The sequence below is a fragment of the Chiloscyllium punctatum genome, unplaced genomic scaffold (genome assembly GCF_047496795.1).
Source record: "Chiloscyllium punctatum isolate Juve2018m unplaced genomic scaffold, sChiPun1.3 scaffold_223, whole genome shotgun sequence".
Classification (NCBI taxonomy): Eukaryota; Metazoa; Chordata; class Chondrichthyes; order Orectolobiformes; family Hemiscylliidae; genus Chiloscyllium; species Chiloscyllium punctatum.
The window spans coordinates 1-22,205 of NW_027309957.1; positions in this window are offsets into that span (position 1 = coordinate 1).

The window sequence follows — 22,205 nt, forward strand, 5'->3', positions numbered from 1 at the left end:
CTAACCCCCCTGTCTTCTGGGAGTGGTGGGACAGTGTATCTAACCCCCCTGTCACTGGGGGGACGGTGTATCTAACCCCCCTGTCCCCTGGGAGTGGGGGGGACGGGGGTATCTAACCCCCCTGTCCCTGGGAGTGGGGGGGACGGTGTAATCTAACCCCCCCTGTCCCTGGGGGACGGTGTATCTAACCCCCCCTGTCCCTGGGAGTTGGGGGGACGGTGTATCTAACCCCCCCTGTCCCTGGGGGGACGGTCGAGTGTATCTAACCCCCCCTGTCCCTGGGAGTGGGGGGACGTGTGTATCTAACCCCCCTGTCCCTGGGAGTGGGGGGACGGTGTATCTAACCCCCCCTGTCCCCTGGGAGTGGGGGGGACGGTGTATCTAACCCCCCTGTCTCTGGGAGTGGGGGGACAGGTGTATCTAACCCCCCTGTCACTGGGGGATGGTTGTATCTAACCCCCCTGTCCCTGGAGTGGGGGGACGGTGTATCTAACCCCCCTTGTCCCTGGGAGTGGGGGACGGTGTATCTAACCCCCCTGTCCCTGGGAGTGGGGGGACGGTGTATCTAACCCCCCTGTCCCTGGGAGTGGAGGGGACGGTGTATCTAACCCCCCTGTCCCTGGGAGTGGGGGGACGGTGTATCTAACCCCCCCTGTCCCTGGGGGGACGGTGTATCTAACCCCCCTGTCCCTGGGAGTGGGGGGACGGTGTATCTAACCCCCCTGTCCCTGGGAGTGGGGGGACGGTGTATCTAACCCCCCCTGTCCCTGGAGTGGGGGGGACGGTGTATCTAACCCCCCTGTCCCTGGGGGGACGAGTGTATCTAACCCCCCCTGTCCCTGGGAGTGGGGGGACGGTGTATCTAACCCCCCCTGTCCCTGGGGGGACGGTGTATCTAACCCCCCTGTCCCTGGGGGACGGTGGTATCTAACCCCCCTGTCCCTGGGAGTGGGGGGGACGGTGTATCTAACCCCCCCTGTCCCTGGGAGTGGGGGGACGGTGTATCTAAACCCCCCTGTCCCTGGGAAGTGGGGGGACGGTGTATCTAACCCCCTGTCCCTGGAGTGGGGGACGGTGTATCTAACCCCCCCTGTCCCTGGGAGTGGGGGGACGGTGTAATCTAACCCCCTGTCCCCTGGGAGTGGGGGGACGGTGTATCTAACCCCCCTGTCCCTGGGAGTGGGGGGACGGTGTATCTAACCCCCCTGTCCCTGGGAGTGGGGGGGACGGTGTATCTAACCCCCCTGTCCCTGGGAGTGGGGGGACGGTGTATCTAACCCCCCTGTCCCTGGGAGTGGGGGGACGGTTGTATATAAACCCCCCCTGTCCCTGGGAGTGGGGGGGACGGTGTGTATCTAAACCCCCCTGTCCCTGGGAGTGGGGGGACGGGTGTATCTAACCCCCCCTGTCCCTGGGAGTGGGGGGACGGTGTATCTAACCCCCCTGTCCCTGGGGGACGGTGTATCTAACCCCCCTGTCCCTGGGGGACGGTGTATCTAACCCCCTGTCCCCTGGGAGTGGGGGGGACGGTGTATCTAAACCCCCCTGTCCCTGGGAGTGGGGGGACGGTGTATCTAACCCCCCTGTCCCTGGGGGGACGGTGTATCTAACCCCCCTGTCCCTGGGAGTGGGGGGGATCGGTGTATCTAACCCCCTGTCCCTGGGAGTGGGGGGACGGTGTATCTAACCCCCCTGTCCCTGGGAAGTGGGGGGACGGTGTATCTAAACCCCCCTGTCCCTGGGAGTGGGGGACGGTGTATCTAAACCCCCCTGTCCCTGGGAGTGGGGGGACTGGTGTATCTAACCCCCCTGTCCCTGGGAGTGGGGGGACGGTGTATAAAACCCCCCTGTCCCTGGGAGGTGGGGGGACGGTGTATCTAAACCCCCTGTCCCTGGGAGGTGGGGGGGACGGTGTATCTAACCCCCCTGTCCCTGGGAGTGGGGGGACGGTGTATCTAACCCCCCTGTCCCTGGGGGACGGTGTATCTAACCCCCCCTGTCCCTGGGGGGACGGTGTATCTAACCCCCCTGTCCCTGGGAGTGGGGGGACGGTGTATAATAACCCCCCTGTCCCTGGGAGTCGTGGGGGGACGGTGTATCTAAACCCCCTGTCCCTGGGAGTGGGGGGGACGGGTGTATCTAACCCCCCTGTCCCCTGGGAGTGGGGGGGACGGTGTATCTAACACCCCTGTCCCTGGGAGTGGGGGGACGGTGTATCTAACCCCCCCTGTCCCTGGGAGTGGGGGGGACGGTGTATCTAACCCACCCTGTCCCTGAGGGGGGACGGTGTATCTAACCCCCCTGTCCCTGGGAGTGGGGGGGACGGTGTATCTAACCCCCCTGTCCCTGGGGGACGGTGTATCTAACCCCCTGTCCCTGGGAGTGGGGGGGACGGTGTATCTAACCCCCCCTGTCCCTGGGAGTGGGGGGGACGGTGTATCTAACCCCCCCTGTCCCTGGGAGTGGGGGGGACGGTGTATCTAACCCCCCTGTCCCTGGGAGTGGAGGGGGACGGTGTATCTAACACCCCTGTCCCTGGGAGTGGGGGGGACGGTGCATCTAACCCCCCTGTCCCTGGGAGTGGGGGGGGACGGTGTATCTAACCCCCCTGTCCCTGGGAGTGGGGGGACGGTGTATCTAACCCCCCCTGTCCCTGGGAGTGGGGGGACGGTGTATCTAACCCCCCCTGTCCCTGGGAGTGGGGGGGACGGTGTATCTAACCCCCCTGTCCCCTGGGGAGTGGGGGGGACGGTGTATCTAACCCCCCCTGTCCCTGGGAGTGGGGGGACGGTTGTATCTAACCCCCTGTCCCTGGGGGACGGTGTATCTAACCCCCCTGTCCCTGGGAGTGGGGGGACGGTGTATCTAACCCCCCCTGTCCCTGGGAGTGGGGGGGACGGTGTATCTAACCCCCCTGTCCCTGGGAGTGGGGGGGACGGTGTATCTAACCCCCTGTCCCTGGGGGACGGTGTATCTAACCCCCCTGTCCCTGGGAAGTGGGGGGACGGTGTATCTAACCCCCTGTCCCTGGGGGACGGTGTATCTAACCCCCCTGTCCCTGGGAGTGGGGGGGGACGGTGTATCTAACCCCCTGTCCCTGGAGTGGGGGGGACGGTGTATCTAACCCCCCTGTCCCTGGGAGTGGGGGGGACGGTGTATCTAACCCCGCCTGTCCCTGGGGGACGGTGTATCTAACCCCCCTGTCCCTGGGAGTGGGGGGGACGGTGTATCTAACCCCCTGTCCCCTGGGAGTGGGAGGGGGACGGTGTATCTAACCCCCTGTCCCTGGGAGTGGGGGACGGTGTATCTAACCCCCCTGTCCCTGGGAGTGGGGGGACGGTGTATCTAACCCCCCTGTCCCTGGGAGTGGGGGGACGGTGTATCTAACCTCCCTGTCCCTGGGGAGTGGGGGGACGGTGTATCTAACCCCCCTGTCCCTGGGAGTGGGGGGACGGTGTATCTAACCCCCCTGTCCCTGGGAGTGGGGGGGACGGTGTATCTAACCCCCCTGTCCCTGGGAGTGGGGGGGACGGTGAATCTAACCCCCTGTCCCTGGGAGTGGGGAACGGTGTATCTAACCCCCCCTGTCCCTGGGAGTGGGGGGGACGGTGTATCTAACCCCCCTGTCCCTGGGGGGACGGTGTATCTAACCCCCCTGTCCCTGGGAGTGGGGGGACGGTGTATCTAACCCCCCTGTCCCTGGGAGTGGGGGATGGTGTATCTATACCCCCCTGTCCCTGGGGAGTGGGGGGGACGGTGTATCTAACCCCCCTGTCCCTGGGAGTGGGGGGACGGTGTATCTAACCCCCCCTGTCCCTGGGAGTGGGGGGGACGGTGTATCTAACCCCCCTGTCCCTGGGGAGTGGGGGGACGGTGTATCTAACCCCCCTGTCCCTGGGAGTGGAGGGGGACAGTGTATCTAAACCCCCTGTCCCTGGGGGACGGTGTATCTAACCCCCCCTGTCCCTGGGAGTGGGGGAACGGTGTATCGAACCCCCCTGTCCCTGGGAGTGGGGGGACGGTGTATCTAACCCCCCCTGTCCCTGGGAGTGGGGGGACGGTGTATCGAACCCCCCTGTCCCTGGGGGACGGGTGTATCTAACCCCCCTGTCCCTGGGAGTGGGGGGGATGGTGTATCTAACCCCCCCTGTCCCTGGGAGTGGGGGGACGGTGTATCGAACCCCCCTGTCCCTGGGGGACGGGTGTATCTAACCCCCCCTGTCCCCTGGGAGTGGGGGCACGGTGTATCTAACCCCCCCTGTCCCTGGGAGTGGGGGGGACGGTGTATCTAACCCCCCTGTCCCCTGGGAGTGGGGGGACGGTGTATCTAACCCCCCCTGTCCCTGGGAGTGGGGGGGACGGTGTATCTAACCCCCCTGTCCCTGGGAGTGGGGGGACGGTGGTATCTAACCCCCCTGTCCCTGGGAGTGGGGGGACGGTGTATCTAACCCCCCTGTCCCTGGGAGTGGGTGGCTGTGGGGAAAGTGTCTCTCCATCCTTTATTTCCCAAACCTCCAGAGAGAATCGATTTCTTTCGCGGCAAGATTCCCTGGGCATTCAGCTGGCTCCTGGCTTCGGCGATGTTGTAGTCTCAGCTGGAGAACTGCAGAGGGCAGAGAATTTAACAGGGTCAGTACCGAGGGAGATGGATATACTCTAGGCCTTGAGCTCCATCATCCAGGCCCACACTCCCTCCCTCCCTCCCTCCCGGTGCCCAGTACTGAGGGAGGGCCGCACTGTCGGAGGGAGATGGATATACTCTAGGCCTTGAGCTCCATAATCCAGGCCCACACTCCCTCCCCTCCCTCCCCTCCCGGTGCTCCAGTACTGAGGGAGGGCCGCACTGTCGGGGGGGAGATGGATATACTCTAGGCCTTGAGCTCCATAATCCAGGCCCACACTCCCTCCCCTCCCTCCCTCCCTCCCGGTGCCCAGTACTGAGGGAGGGCCGCACTGTTGGAGGGAGATGGATATACTCTCGGCCTTGAGCTCCATAATCCAGGCCCACACTCCCTCCCTCCCTCCCTCCCGGTGCCCCAGTCCTGAGGGGAGGGGCCGCACTGTCGGAGGGAGATGGATATACTCTAGGCCTTGAGCTCCATAATCCAGGCCCACACTCCTCCCTCCCTCCCTCCCTCCCGGTGCCCAGTACTGAGGGAGGGCCGCACTGTCGGAGGGAGATGGATATACTCTCGGCCTTGAGCTCCATAATCCAGGCCCACACTCCCTCCCTCCCTCCCTCCCGGTGCCCAGTCCTGAGGGAGGGCCGCACTGTCGGAGGGAGATGGATATACTCTAGGCCTTGAGCTCCATAATCCAGGCCCACACTCCCTCCCTCCCGGTGCCCAGTCCTGAGGGAGGGCCGCACTGTCGGAGGGAGATGGATATACTCTAGGCCTTGAGCTCCATAATCCAGGCCCACACTCCCTCCCTCCCTCCCTCCCTCCCTCCCGGTGCCCAGTACTGAGGGAGGGCCGCACTGTCGGAGGGAGATGGATATACTCTAGGCCTTGAGCTCCATAATCCAGGCCCACACTCCCTCCCTCCCTCCCGGTGCCCAGTACTGAGGGAGGGCCGCACTGTCGGAGGGAGATGGATATACTCTAGGCCTTGAGCTCCATAATCCAGGCCCACACTCCCTTGAGCTCCATAATCAGAAAAGATTTGCCAGAATGTTTCCAGGGTTGGAGCAACAGGGAGAGACTGTGGTTTGTTCTCCCCTGAGGGTCAGAGACTGAGGGGAGTGGGGTGACTGTTATAAAATCACGAGGGGGCGTGGGTCCGGGTTGGAAAAGATCGACCAGGATATCGGAGGGTTTGAGCTACAGGGAGCGGCTGGGGGGCTGTTTTCCCCGGAGCGTCTGAGGGGGGTTTATAAAATCACGAGGGGGGCGTGGATAGGGTAAATAGACAAGGCCTTTCCCCCCCTCGGGTTGGGAGTTCTAAACCAAGGGGGGGGGGACATGTTTCAGGTGAGAGGGGACAGGCTGTGGGCGACATATTACCCTTTGTTTTTACCGAGAGAGGGCTTCACGTGTGGAATGACCTTTCAGAGGAAGGGTCCAAGACATTTGGATCAGTTTCCATGACAGGGGAAAGGTTTGGAGGGGATGCGGACCAGGGGGGAGGTGGGTGGAAGGGGGAGCGTGGGGGGGGGGGGGGGGGGGGGGTGGTGCTCATTTAGCTTGGGACGTGACACCCGCTGCCCCTCTTCACAAGGCTGCCGTGTCCCTTCAGGAGCCGGTCTGTCCCTCGGAGGGGTGGTAAAAGCAGAGGTTCCGAGATGTCTGGACGTCTCAAGCTGGAAACGAGGGCAGGCCGAGCGGGGTTTTCGCCGGGGGGGGGGGGGGGGGGGAACCCCGAGATGTTGCCACAACAGAAAGGGGGTCCCCTCTGTGATTTGGATGCGAGATAAGAGGGACAGTTAGTAAGTTTGCAGATGACCCCAAAATTGGAGGGTGTCGTGGACAGAGAAGAGGGTTCCCTCAGATTACACCAGGATCTGGACCAGATGGGCCAATGGGCCGAGGAGGGGCAGATGGAGTTTAATTCGGATAAATGCGAGGTGCTGCATTTTGGGAACGCAAATCTGAGCAGGACTTAATGGTCAAGTCCTGGGGAGGGGAAGTGTTGCTGAACCAAGAGACCTTGGAGTGTAGGTTCATAGCTCCTGGAGGGTGGAGTCGCAGGTCGATAGGAGAGTGAAGGAGGTGTTTGGTATGCGTTCCTTTATTGGTCAGAGTGTGGAGTACAGGGAGTTGGGAGGGTTGTGTTGAGGCTGTACAGGACATTGGTTAGGGGCCGCTGTTGGAATATTGCGTGCAATTCCGGTCTCCCTCCGATCGGAAAGATGTTGTGGATAGGGTTCGGGAAAGATTGACCAGGACGTCGGAGGGTTTGAGCCACAGGGAGCGGCTGGGGGGCTGTTTTCCCCGGAGCGTCGGAGGGGGGTGACCTTATAGAGGTTTATAAACTCGTGAGGGGGGCATGGAGAGGATAAATAGACAAAGTCTATTCCCCCTGGGGTCGGGGAGTCCAGAACTAGAGGGGCATAGGTTTAGGGTGAGGGGGGAAAGATATAAAAGAGACCTAAGGGGCAACTTTTTCACCCAGAGGGTGGTACGTGTATGGAATGAGCTGCCAGAGGATGGGGGGGAGGCTGGTACAATGACAACGTTTAAGAGGCATTTGGATGGGGATATGAAGAGGAAGGGGTTGGAGGGATATGGGCCGGGTACTGGGACTAGATTGGGGTTGGGGATATCTGGGCTAGCAGGGACGGGTTGGACCGAAGGGTCTGTTTCTGTGCTGGACCTCTCTGTGACTGTATGTTCCAACCAGAGTCTGGGGGGGGGGCGACCCGTTCTCCCAGAATCCCCTCCTGCCCCGGTGTTGGCGTTGACCGTTCGCCGAGGGGACGTGTCTTTGACGGGGATTGGCACAACTTTGTCACACCGGGCCCCCCCCCCCAGATCAGTTGGGGCGGTCTGCGTTGGCTGTCCTTGGGCTGTTTAACCGAGAGGGGGGTGGGGAGATGTACAGAGAGGACTGAAGGGGACAGTGTAGGGGGAGAGTCTGGAGACTGAAGTACACACTGCCCCCAGACTTACCCACCGAGAGGGGGGGGGGGAGAGGGGGGAGATGTACAGAGAGGACTGAAGGGGACAGTGTAGGGGGAGAGTCTGGAGACTGAAGTACACACTGCCCCCAGACTTACCCACCGAGAGGGGGGGGGGAGAGGGGGGAGATGTACAGAGAGGACTGAAGGGGACAGTGTAGGGGGAGAGTCTGGAGACTGAAGTACACACTGCCCCCAGACTTACCCACCGAGAGGGGGGGGGGAGAGGGGGGAGATGTACAGAGAGGACTGAAGGGGACAGTGTAGGGGGAGAGTCTGGGGACTGAAGTACACACTGCCCCCAGACTTACCCACCGAGAGGGGGGGGGGGGAGGGGGGGGGAGATGTACAGAGAGGACTGAAGGGGACAGTGTAGGGGGAGAGTCTGGGGACTGAAGTACACACTGCCCCCAGACTTACCCACAGAGAGGGGGGGGGGAGAGGGGGGAGATGTACAGAGAGGACTGAAGGGGACAGTGTAGGGGGAGAGTCTGGGGACTGAAGTACACACTGCCCCCAGACTTACCCACCGAGAGGGGGGGGGGAGAGGGGGGAGATGTACAGAGAGGACTGAAGGGGACAGTGTAGGGGGAGAGTCTGGGGACTGAAGTACACACTGCCCCCAGACTTACCCACCGAGAGGGGGGGGGGAGATGTACAGAGAGGACTGAAGGGGACAGTGTAGGGGGAGAGTCTGGGGACTGAAGTACACACTGCCCCCAGACTTACCCACCGAGAGGGGGGGGGGGAGGGGGGGGGGAGATGTACAGAGAGGACTGAAGGGGACAGTGTAGGGGGAGAGTCTGGGGACTGAAGTACACACTGCCCCCAGACTTACCCACCGAGAGGGGGGGGGGGAGATGTACAGAGAGGACTGAAGGGGACAGTGTAGGGGGAGAGTCTGGGGACTGAAGTACACACTGCCCCCAGACTTACCCACAGAGAGGGGGGGGGGAGAGGGGGGAGATGTACAGAGAGGACTGAAGGGGACAGTGTAGGGGGAGAGTCTGGAGACTGAAGTACACACTGCCCCCAGACTTACCCACCGAGAGGGGGGGGGGGAGATGTACAGAGAGGACTGAAGGGGACAGTGTAGGGGGAGAGTCTGGGGACTGAAGTACACACTGCCCCCAGACTTACCCACCGAGAGGGGGGGGGGAGATGTACAGAGAGGACTGAAGGGGACAGTGTAGGGGGAGAGTCTGGGGACTGAAGTACACACTGCCCCCAGACTTACCCACAGAGAGGGGGGGGGGAGAGGGGGGAGATGTACAGAGAGGACTGAAGGGGACAGTGTAGGGGGAGAGTCTGGGGACTGAAGTACACACTGCCCCCAGACTTACCCACCGAGAGGGGGGGGGGAGAGGGGGGAGATGTACAGAGAGGACTGAAGGGGACAGTGTAGGGGGAGAGTCTGGGGACTGAAGTACACACTGCCCCCAGACTTACCCACGGAGAGGGGGGGGGAGAGGGGGGAGATGTACAGAGAGGACTGAAGGGGACAGTGTAGGGGGAGAGTCTGGAGACTGAAGTACACACTGCCCCCAGACTTACCCACCGAGAGGGGGGGGGGAGATGTACAGAGAGGACTGAAGGGGACAGTGTAGGGGGAGAGTCTGGGGACTGAAGTACACACTGCCCCCAGACTTACCCACAGAGAGGGGGGGGGGGAGATGTACAGAGAGGACTGAAGGGGACAGTGTAGGGGGAGAGTCTGGGGACTGAAGTACACACTGCCCCCAGACTTACCCACAGAGAGGGGGGGGGGGAGAGGGGGGAGATGTACAGAGAGGACTGAAGGGGACAGTGTAGGGGGAGAGTCTGGGGACTGAAGTACACACTGCCCCCAGACTTACCCACAGAGAGGGGGGGGGGAGAGGGGGGAGATGTACAGAGAGGACTGAAGGGGACAGTGTAGGGGGAGAGTCTGGGGACTGAAGTACACACTGCCCCCAGACTTACCCACCGAGAGGGGGGGGGGAGAGGGGGGAGATGTACAGAGAGGACTGAAGGGGACAGTGTAGGGGGAGAGTCTGGGGACTGAAGTACACACTGCCCCCAGACTTACCCACGGAGAGGGGGGGGGAGAGGGGGGAGATGTACAGAGAGGACTGAAGGGGACAGTGTAGGGGGAGAGTCTGGAGACTGAAGTACACACTGCCCCCAGACTTACCCACCGAGAGGGGGGGGGGAGATGTACAGAGAGGACTGAAGGGGACAGTGTAGGGGGAGAGTCTGGGGACTGAAGTACACACTGCCCCCAGACTTACCCACAGAGAGGGGGGGGGGGAGATGTACAGAGAGGACTGAAGGGGACAGTGTAGGGGGAGAGTCTGGGGACTGAAGTACACACTGCCCCCAGACTTACCCACCGAGAGGGGGGGGGGACCTGAACCTGGGCACCACGCCTGGTCAACTATATATACACAGTCACGGGTACCCCATCACACTCCCTCTCTCACACACTCACACACTCTCACAGACACTCCTATACACACACACAGAGGCACTCACAACACTCTCTCTCACACATACACACACACATAAACTCTCTCTCACACGCACACACAAACTCACACACACACACACAGCCACACACGCAGACACACACTCGCACACACCCCCACACTCACAGACACACACTCGCACACACCCACACACTCATTTACAGACACACACACACACACACATTCACACACAAATGCACACATACACACACATACACACTCACACATACATACACAGGCACACACTCACATACACAAACAAACTCACACACTCACACATACACACACACATAGACATGCAGACACATACACACACACAGACACACACACTCACACTTTCTCACACGTACACAAATACACACTCTCTCTTGTGCACCCTCACACACACGCACAATTACACACACTCTCTCGTACACCTTTACACTCTCTCACGCATGCACAATTACACATACTCTCTTGCGTGCACACTCCCTCACGCTCTCATAAGCATGCACACACGCAAACACACGCTCATACACACACAATCATACACACGTTCACGTGCGCACACATAGAATCATACGCACTCACGCGCGCACGCACACAATCATACACCCGCTCACACTCAATCATACACACGCTCACACTCAATCATACACACGCTCACACTCAATCATACACACGCTCACATGAACACACACACAATCATACACACACAATCATACACACGCTCACGTGCACACACACAATCATACACACGCTCACCCACAATCATACACACGCTCACGTGCACACATACAATCATACGCACTCACACACGCTCACACTCAATCATACACACGCTCACACTCAATCATACACACGCACACACACAATCATACAGACACTCACACAATCATACACACGCTCACACACAATCATATACACGCACACGTGCACACATACAATCATACGCACTCACGCACGCACACACACAATCATGCACACGCTCACACACACAATCATACACACGCTCACGTGCACACAATCATACACACGCTCACACACAATCATACACACGCTCACACACAATCATACACCCGCTCACGTGCACACACACAATCATACACACGCTCACACTCAATCATACACACGCTCACACACAATCATACACACGCTCACACGCACACACACAATCATACACATGCTCACACGCACACACACAATCATACACACGCTCACGCGCGCACACACAATCATACACACGCTCACGCGCGCACACACAATCATACACACGCACACAATCATACACACGCGCGCACACAATCATACACACGCTCACACACAATCATACACACACTCACACACAATCATACACACGCTCACGCACAATCATACACCCGCTCACGTGCACACACACAATCATACACACGCTCACACACAATCATACAGACACTCACACACAATCATACAGACGCTCACACTCAATCATACACACGCTCACACTCAATCATACACACGCTCACACTCAATCATACACACGCTCACACACAATCATACACACGCTCACACACAATCATACACACACACACAATCATACACACGCTCACACACAATCATACACACGCTCACACACAATCATACACACACACAATCACACACACGCTCATGCGCCCACACACAATCATACACACGCTCATGCGCCCACACACAATCATACACACGCTCATGCGCCCACACACAATCATACACACGCTCATGCGCCCACACACAATCATACACCCGCTCATGCGCCCACACACAATCATACACACGCTCACACACAATCATACACACGCTCACACACAATCATACACACACACAATCATACACACGCCCACACTCAATCATACACACGCTCACACACAATCATACACACGCTCACACACAATCATACACACACACACAATCATACACACGCTCACACACAATCATACACACACTCACACACAATCACAATCACACACACGCTCATGCGCCCACACACAATCATACACACCCTCACACACAATCATACACACGCTCACACACAATCATACACACACACAATCACACACACGCTCATGCGCCCACACACAATCATACACATGCTCACGCGCGCACACACAATCATACACACGTTCACGCACGCACAATCATACACGCTCACGGGCACGCACACACAATCATACACACACTCACATACACACATACAATCATACGGACTCGCGCGCACACACACAATCATACACAAGCTCACACACAATCATACACACGCTCACACACACAATCATAAACACGCTCACACACAATCATACACACGCTCACACACAATCATACACACGCTCACACACAATCATACACACGCTCACGTGCACACACACACAAAATCATAAACACGCTCACACACAATCATACACAGGCTCACACACACAATCATACACACGCTCACACACAATCATACACAGGCTCACACACACAATCATACACACGCTCACACACACAATCATACACACGTTCACAGACAATCATACACAGGCTCACACACACAATCATACACACGCTCACACACAATCATAAACACACTCACACACACAATCATACACACGCTCACACACAATCATACACAGGCTCACACACACAATCATGCACACGCTCACACACAATCATAAACACGCTCACACACACAATCATACACACGCACACACAATCATACACACGCACACACACAATCATACACACGCTCACACAATCATACACACGCACACACACAATCATACACACGCACACATACAATCATACACACGCTCACACACAATCATACACACGCACACAGACAATCATACACACGCACACAGACAATCATACACACGCTCACACACAATCATACACACGCACACACACAATCATACACACGCTCACACACAATCATACACACGCTCACATACAATCATACACACGCTCACACACAATCATACTCACGCTCACACAATCATACACACGCGCACACACAATCATACACACACACACACAATCATACACACACACACACAATCATACACACGCACACACAATCATACACACGCTCACTTGCACACACACAATCATACACACGCTCACACACAATCATACTCACGCTCACACACAATCATACTCACGCTCACACATAATCATACACACGCGCACACACAATCATACACACGCACACACAATCATACACACGCTCACACAATCATACACACGCTCACGTGCACACACACAATCATACACACGCGCACACACAATCATACACACGCACACACAATCATACACACGCTCACACAATCATACACACGCTCACGTGCACACACACAATCATACACACGCTCACACACAATCATACACAGGCTCACACACAATCATACACACGCTCACACACAATCATACACAGGCTCACACACAATCATACACACGCTCACACACAATCATACACACGCTCACACACAATCATACACACGCTCACACACAATCATACACACGCTCACACAATCATACACACGCTGACTTGCACACACACAATCATACACACACACACACAATCATACACACGTTCACACACAATCATACACACGCTCACACACACGCTCACACACAATCATACACACAATCACACACACACTCACAATCACACACACACTCACACACAATCATACACACACTCACACACAATCATACACGCTCACACACAATCATACACGCTCACACACAATCATACATACGCTCACACACAATCATACACACGCTCACACACAATCATACACACGCTCACACAATCATACACACGCTGACTTGCACACACACAATCATACACACACTCACACACAATCATACACACGCTCACGTGCACACACACAATCATACACACGCTCACGCGCGCACACACAATCATACACACGCTCACACACAATCATACACACGCGCACACACAATCATACACACGCTCACTTGCACACACTCAATCATACACACACTCACACACAATCATACACACGCTCACGTGCACACACAATCATACACACGCTCACACACAATCATACACACGCTCACACACATACACACGCACACACACAATCATACACACGCTCACGCGCGCACACACAATCATACACACGCTCACAATCATACACACGCACACACACAATCATACACACGCGCACACACGATCATACACACGCTCACACACAATCATACACGCTCACACACAATCATACACACGCTCACGCGCGCACACACAATCATACACACGCTCACACACAATCATACACACGCGCACACACAATCATACACACGCTCACTTGCACACACTCAATCATACACACACTCACACACAATCATACACACGCTCACGTGCACACACAATCATACACACGCTCACACACAATCATACACACGCTCACACACATACACACGCACACACACAATCATACACACGCTCACGCGCGCACACACAATCATACACACGCTCACAATCATACACACGCACACACACAATCATACACACGCGCACACACGATCATACACACGCTCACACACAATCATACACGCTCACACACAATCATACACACGCTCACACACAATCATACACACGCTCACACACAATCATACAGACACTCACACAATCATACAATCATACGCACTCACGCGCTCGCACACACAATCATACACACGCACACACACGATCATACACACGCACACACACAATCATACACACGCACACACACAATCATACACACGCACACACACAATCATACACACGCTCACACACAATCATACACACGCTCACACACAATCATACACGCTCACACACACAATCATACACACGCTCACACACAATCATACACACGCTCACACACAATCATACACACGCTCACACACAATCATACACGCTCACACACACAATCATACACACGCACACACACAATCATACACACGCACACACACAATCATACACACGCTCACACACAATCATACACACGCTCACACACAATCATACACGCTCACACACACAATCATACACGCTCACACACAATCATACACACGCTCACACACAATCATACACACGCTCACACACAATCATACACGCTCACACACACAATCATACACACGCTCACACACACAATCATACACACGCTCACACACAATCATATATGCTCACACACAATCATACACACGCACACACACAATCATACACACGTACACACACAATCATACACACGCTCACGTGCACACACACAATCATACACAAACTCACACGCACAATCATACACACGCACACACACAATCATACACACGTGCACACGCACACACAATCATACACACGCTCACGTGCACACACACAATCATACACAAACTCACACGCACAATCATACACACGCACACACACAATCATACACACGTGCACACGCACACACAATCATACTCATGCTCACGCGCACATACACAATCATACAAACGCTCACGCACACACACACAATCATACACACGGTCATCCACGTGCAGAGACACACTAACATGCGCGCTCACACACAACCATACACACGCTCACATGCACACACAACCATACACACATTAATGCACGCATACATTCACGCGTGCGCATGCACACAACCATATACACACTCACACGCGTGCACACACAATCATACACATGCTCACACGCACACACAACCCATACACACGTTAATGCGCACGCACACACAATCATACACACCCTCAAGCAAACACACAACCATACACACGCTAATGCGCGCATTCACACGTGCGCACACACACAACCATACACAAGCTCACGTGCAGACTATCATACACACGCTCACACACACACTCTCACACAATCATAGACACGTTCACGTGCGCGTACACACACAACGATACACACGCACTCGCACATGCACTCACACAATCATACACACGCTCACACGCACACACAATCACACACATGCTCACATGCACTCACACAATCATACACACGTTCACACGCGCGTACATACACAACCATACACACGCACTCGCACATGCACACACACAGACGCTCACAGGCGCACACACACAACCATACACACGCTCACCCACGCACACACACACACACGGTTATACACACGCTCGCACGCACATACAACCATACACGCACGCCGACACAATCATACACATGCTCACGCATGCACACTCACACAACCATACACACACTCACGTGCGCACACACAATCATACACACGCCCACACAATCATACACACGCTCACACGCCCACACAATCATACACACGCCCACACAATCATACACACGCCCACACAATCATACACACGCACACACACAATCATACACACGCTCACACGCACACACAATCATACACACGCCCACACAATCATACACACGCCCACACAATCATACACACGCCCACACAATCATACACACGCTCACACGCACACACACAATCATACACACGCTCACACACACACACACACATACACACGCTCACACACACACACACACAATCATACACACGCTCACACACAATCATACACACGCTCACATGCACACACACAATCATACACACGCACACACAATCATACACACGCACACACAATCATACACAGGCTCACACAATCATACACACGCTCACACGCACACACACAATCATACACACGCTCACACACAATCATACACGCTCACACACAATCATACACACGCTCACACGCACACACACAATCATACACACGCTCACACGCACACACACAATCATACACACGCACACAATCATACACACGCCCACACAATCATACACACGCCCACACAATCATACACACGCACACACACAATCATACACACGCTCACACGCACACACACAATCATACACACGCACACAATCATACACACGCCCACACAATCATACACACGCCCACACAATCATACACACGCACACACACAATCATATACACGCTCACACACACACACAATCATACACACGCTCACACACACACACAATCATACACACGCACACAATCATACACACGCCCACACAATCATACACATGCACACACACAATCATACACACGCTCACACGCCCACACAATCATACACACGCCCACACAATCATACACACGCCCACACAATCATACACACGCCCACACAATCATACACACGCTCACACACAATCATACACACGCCCACACAATCATACACACGCACACACACAATCATACACACACTCACACTCACACACAATCATACACACGCCCACACAATCATACACACGCCCACACAATCATACACACGCTCACACAATCATACACACGCCCACACAATCATACACACGCCCACACAATCATACACACGCTCACACAATCATACACACGCCCACACAATCATACACACGCACACACACAATCATACACACGCCCACACAATCATACACACGCCCACACAATCATACACACGCTCACACAATCATACACACGCTCACACGCACACACACAATCATACACACGCTCACATGCACACACACAATCATACACACGCTCACACGCACACACACAATCATACACACGCTCACACGCACACACACAATCATACACACGCTCACACGCACACACACAATCATACACACGCTCACACACACACACATACACACGCTCACACACACACACACACACAATCATACACACGCTCACACACAATCATACACACGCTCACATGCACACACACAATCATACACACGCTCACACACAATCATACACACGCACACACAATCATACACAGGCTCACACAATCATACACACGCTCACACGCACACACACAATCATACACACGCTCACACACAATCATACACGCTCACACACAATCATACACACGCTCACACGCACACACACAATCATACACACGCTCACACGCACACACACAATCATACACACGCTCACACGCACACACACAATCATACACACGCTCACACGCACACACACAATCATACACACGCTCACACACACACACACAATCATACACATGCTCACACACAATCAGACACACGCTCACACACAATCATACACACGCTCACACGCACACACAATCATACACAGGCTCACACAATCATACACACGCTCACACGCACACACACAATCATACACACGCTCACACACAATCATACACACGCTCACATGCACACACACAATCATACACACGCGCACACACAATCATACACACGCGCACACACAATCATACACACACTCACACAATCATACACACAATCATACACACGCTCACACACAATCATACACACCCTCACACACAATCATACACACGCGCACACACAATCATACACACGCGCACACACAATCATACACACGCGCACACAATCATACACACGCTCACACACAATCATACACACGCTCACATGCACTCACACAATCATACACACGCACACACACAATCATACACACGCACACACACAATCATACACACGCTCACACAATCATACACACGCTCACACAATCATACACAGGCTCACACACAATCATACACACGCTCACACACAATCATACACACACACACACAATCATACACACGCTCACACACAATCATACACACACACACACAATCATACACACGCTCACACACAATCATACACACGCTCACACAATCATACACACACTCACATGCACTCACACAATCATACACACGCTCACAATCATACACACACTCACACACAATCATACACACGCACACACACAATCATACACACGCTCACACACAATCATACACACGCTCACACACAATCATACACACACACACACAATCATACACACGCTCACACACAATCATACACACACACACACAATCATACACACGCTCACACACAATCATACACACGCTCACACAATCATACACACACTCACATGCACTCACACAATCATACACACGCTCACAATCATACACACACTCACACACAATCATACACACGCACACACAATCATACACACGCTCACACACAATCATACACACGCTCACACACAATCATACACACGCTCACACACAATCATACACACGCTCACACACAATCATACACACGCACTCACACAATCATACACACGCACACACACAATCATACACACGCGCACACACACAATCATACACACGCTCACACAATCATACACACGCTCACACAATCATACACACAATCATACACACACTCACACACAATCATACTCACGCTCACACAATCATACACACGCTCACATGCACTCACACAATCATACACACACTCACACAATCATACACACGCTCACACACAATCATACACACGCTCACATGCACTCACAATCATACACACACACATGCACACACACAATCATACACACGCTCACATGCACACACACAATCATACACACGCACACACACAATCATACACACCCTCACACACAATCATACACACGCTCACACACAATCATACACACGCACACACACAATCATACACACGCACACACACAATCATACACACGCTCACACACAATCATACACACGCTCACACACAATCATACACACGCTCACACACAATCATACACACGCTCACACACTAATATACACACACTCACACACTATCATACACACGCTCACACAATCATACACACACAATCATAGACACGTTCACGCGCGCGTACACACACAACCATACACACGCCCTCGCACATGCACACACACACAATCATACACATTCTCACGGGCGCACACACACAACCATACACACGTTCACGTGCACGTACACATAATCATACACACGCTCACACACACACACACGACCATACACACGCTCGCGCACACATACAATCATACACATTCTCACGAGTGCACACACACAACCATACACACATTCATGCGTGCGCACACACAAGCATATACACGCTCACACATGCGCACACACACAACTATACACACACTCACGTGCGCACACACAATCATACACACACTCACGTGCGCACACACAATCATACACACACTCACGTGCGCACACACAATCATACACATGTTCACGCACGCGTACACACACAATCATACGCAAAATCACACAATCATACACACGCTCACGCATGCGCACACACACAATCATACACACACTCACGTGCGCACACACACAATCATACACACACTCACGTGCGCACACACAATCATACACATAAACACGCAACAAACACGCTGACAATGCATACTCACATCAAATGGACTTACACACACATGCACACACAGCCACAAACACACACTCTCACAAATGTAAACACACGCACACACAGTCTCACACCCAGACATTCCCAAACGCGAACACTCACACACATTCCCGTGCACACACACACACACACACACTCTCACAACCAGAGTCCCACCTTCCTTCAGAGTCCGATGACAGGGGCCAACTTCAGCCAGTGTTGTGCCTTTGGGTTGCTCGCTGATTCGGAGAGCCATGCCTTGTCTCTCTCTCTCTCTCTCTGTGTCTCCGATCTCCGTGTCTCCCTCACTGAGCCCTCTCTCTCTCTCTCTCTCTCACTCCGAGCTGAGAAGGCCAGTTTGCCAACACATTCCCATCTGTGCCAGGACGACAGGTGTGTGTGGGGGGGGGGGGGGGGGGGGGGAGGGAGACTGCGCAGACTGACGGCAGGGGGGTGGGGAGGGGAGGGGAGGGGGAGAATGGGAATGGAGAGAGGTGGGACCGAGGTAAGGGGGGGGGGGGGGGGGGGCTCCCCAGACCAGCCTGACCCCTGGTCAATGGTTCCGATGGAACTGAGTTATTGGTCGCCGTGAGGTTCCACCTCACTCCCTCCTTCCCTCGGAGTTAACCCCTCAGCTCCCACGACTGTCACAAATACACGGAGCAGTCTTGTCGGGAGGTCTCCATGACCAGTCAGGGGGCACAGGGAGACCACACTCTCTCTCTCATTCTCACACACACACACTCGTTCGCACACTCTCACATTCTCACACACACTCTCATTCTCACACACACACACACTCTCGTTCTCACACACACACACACTCTCATTCTCACATGCACACACTCTCACATTCTCACGCACACTCTTGTACTCACACACACACACACACACTCTCTCGTTCACACACACACTCATTCTCGCACACACACACACGTTCTCACGCGCACACACACTCTCGTTCTGACGCACACACTCTCTCTCATTCTCATGCACACACTCTCTCTCTCACACACACTCTCTCTCACACACTCACACACTCTCTCTCTCACACACTCACACACTCTCTCTCTCACACACACTCTCTCTCTCACACACACACTCTCTCATTCTCACACACTCTCTCATTCTCACACACTCTCTCTCTCACACACACTCTCTCTCATTCTCACACTCTCTCTCTCTCACACACACTCTCTCTCATTCTCACACACACACTCTCTCTCTCACACACACTCTCTCTCTCTCACACACTCTCTCTCTCTCACACACTCTCTCTCTCATTCTCACACACACTCTCTCTCATTCTCACACACACTCTCTCTCATTCTCACACACACACTCTCTCTCATTCTCACACACACACTCTCTCTCATTCTCACACACACACTCTCTCTCATTCTCACACACACTCTCTCTCATTCTCACACACTCTCTCTCTCATTCTCACACACTCTCTCCCTCATTCTCACACACACACTCTCTCTCATTCTCACACACACACTCTCATTCTCACACGCACACACTCTCTCTCATTCTCACACACACTCTCTCTCGTTCTGACGCACACTCTCTCTCGTTCTGACGCACACTCTCTCTCTCATTCTCACACACACTCTCTCTCATTCTCACACACACACACTCTCTCTCATTCTCACACACACTCTCTCTCGTTCTGACGCACACTCTCTCTCTCATTCTCACACACACTCTCTCTCGTTCTGACGCACACACTCTCTCGTTCTGACGCACACTCTCTCTCGTTCTGACGCACACTCTCTCTCTCATTCTCACACACACTCTCTCTCATTCTCACACACACACACACTCTCTCATTCTCACACACACTCTCCCTCGTTCTGACGCACACACTCTCT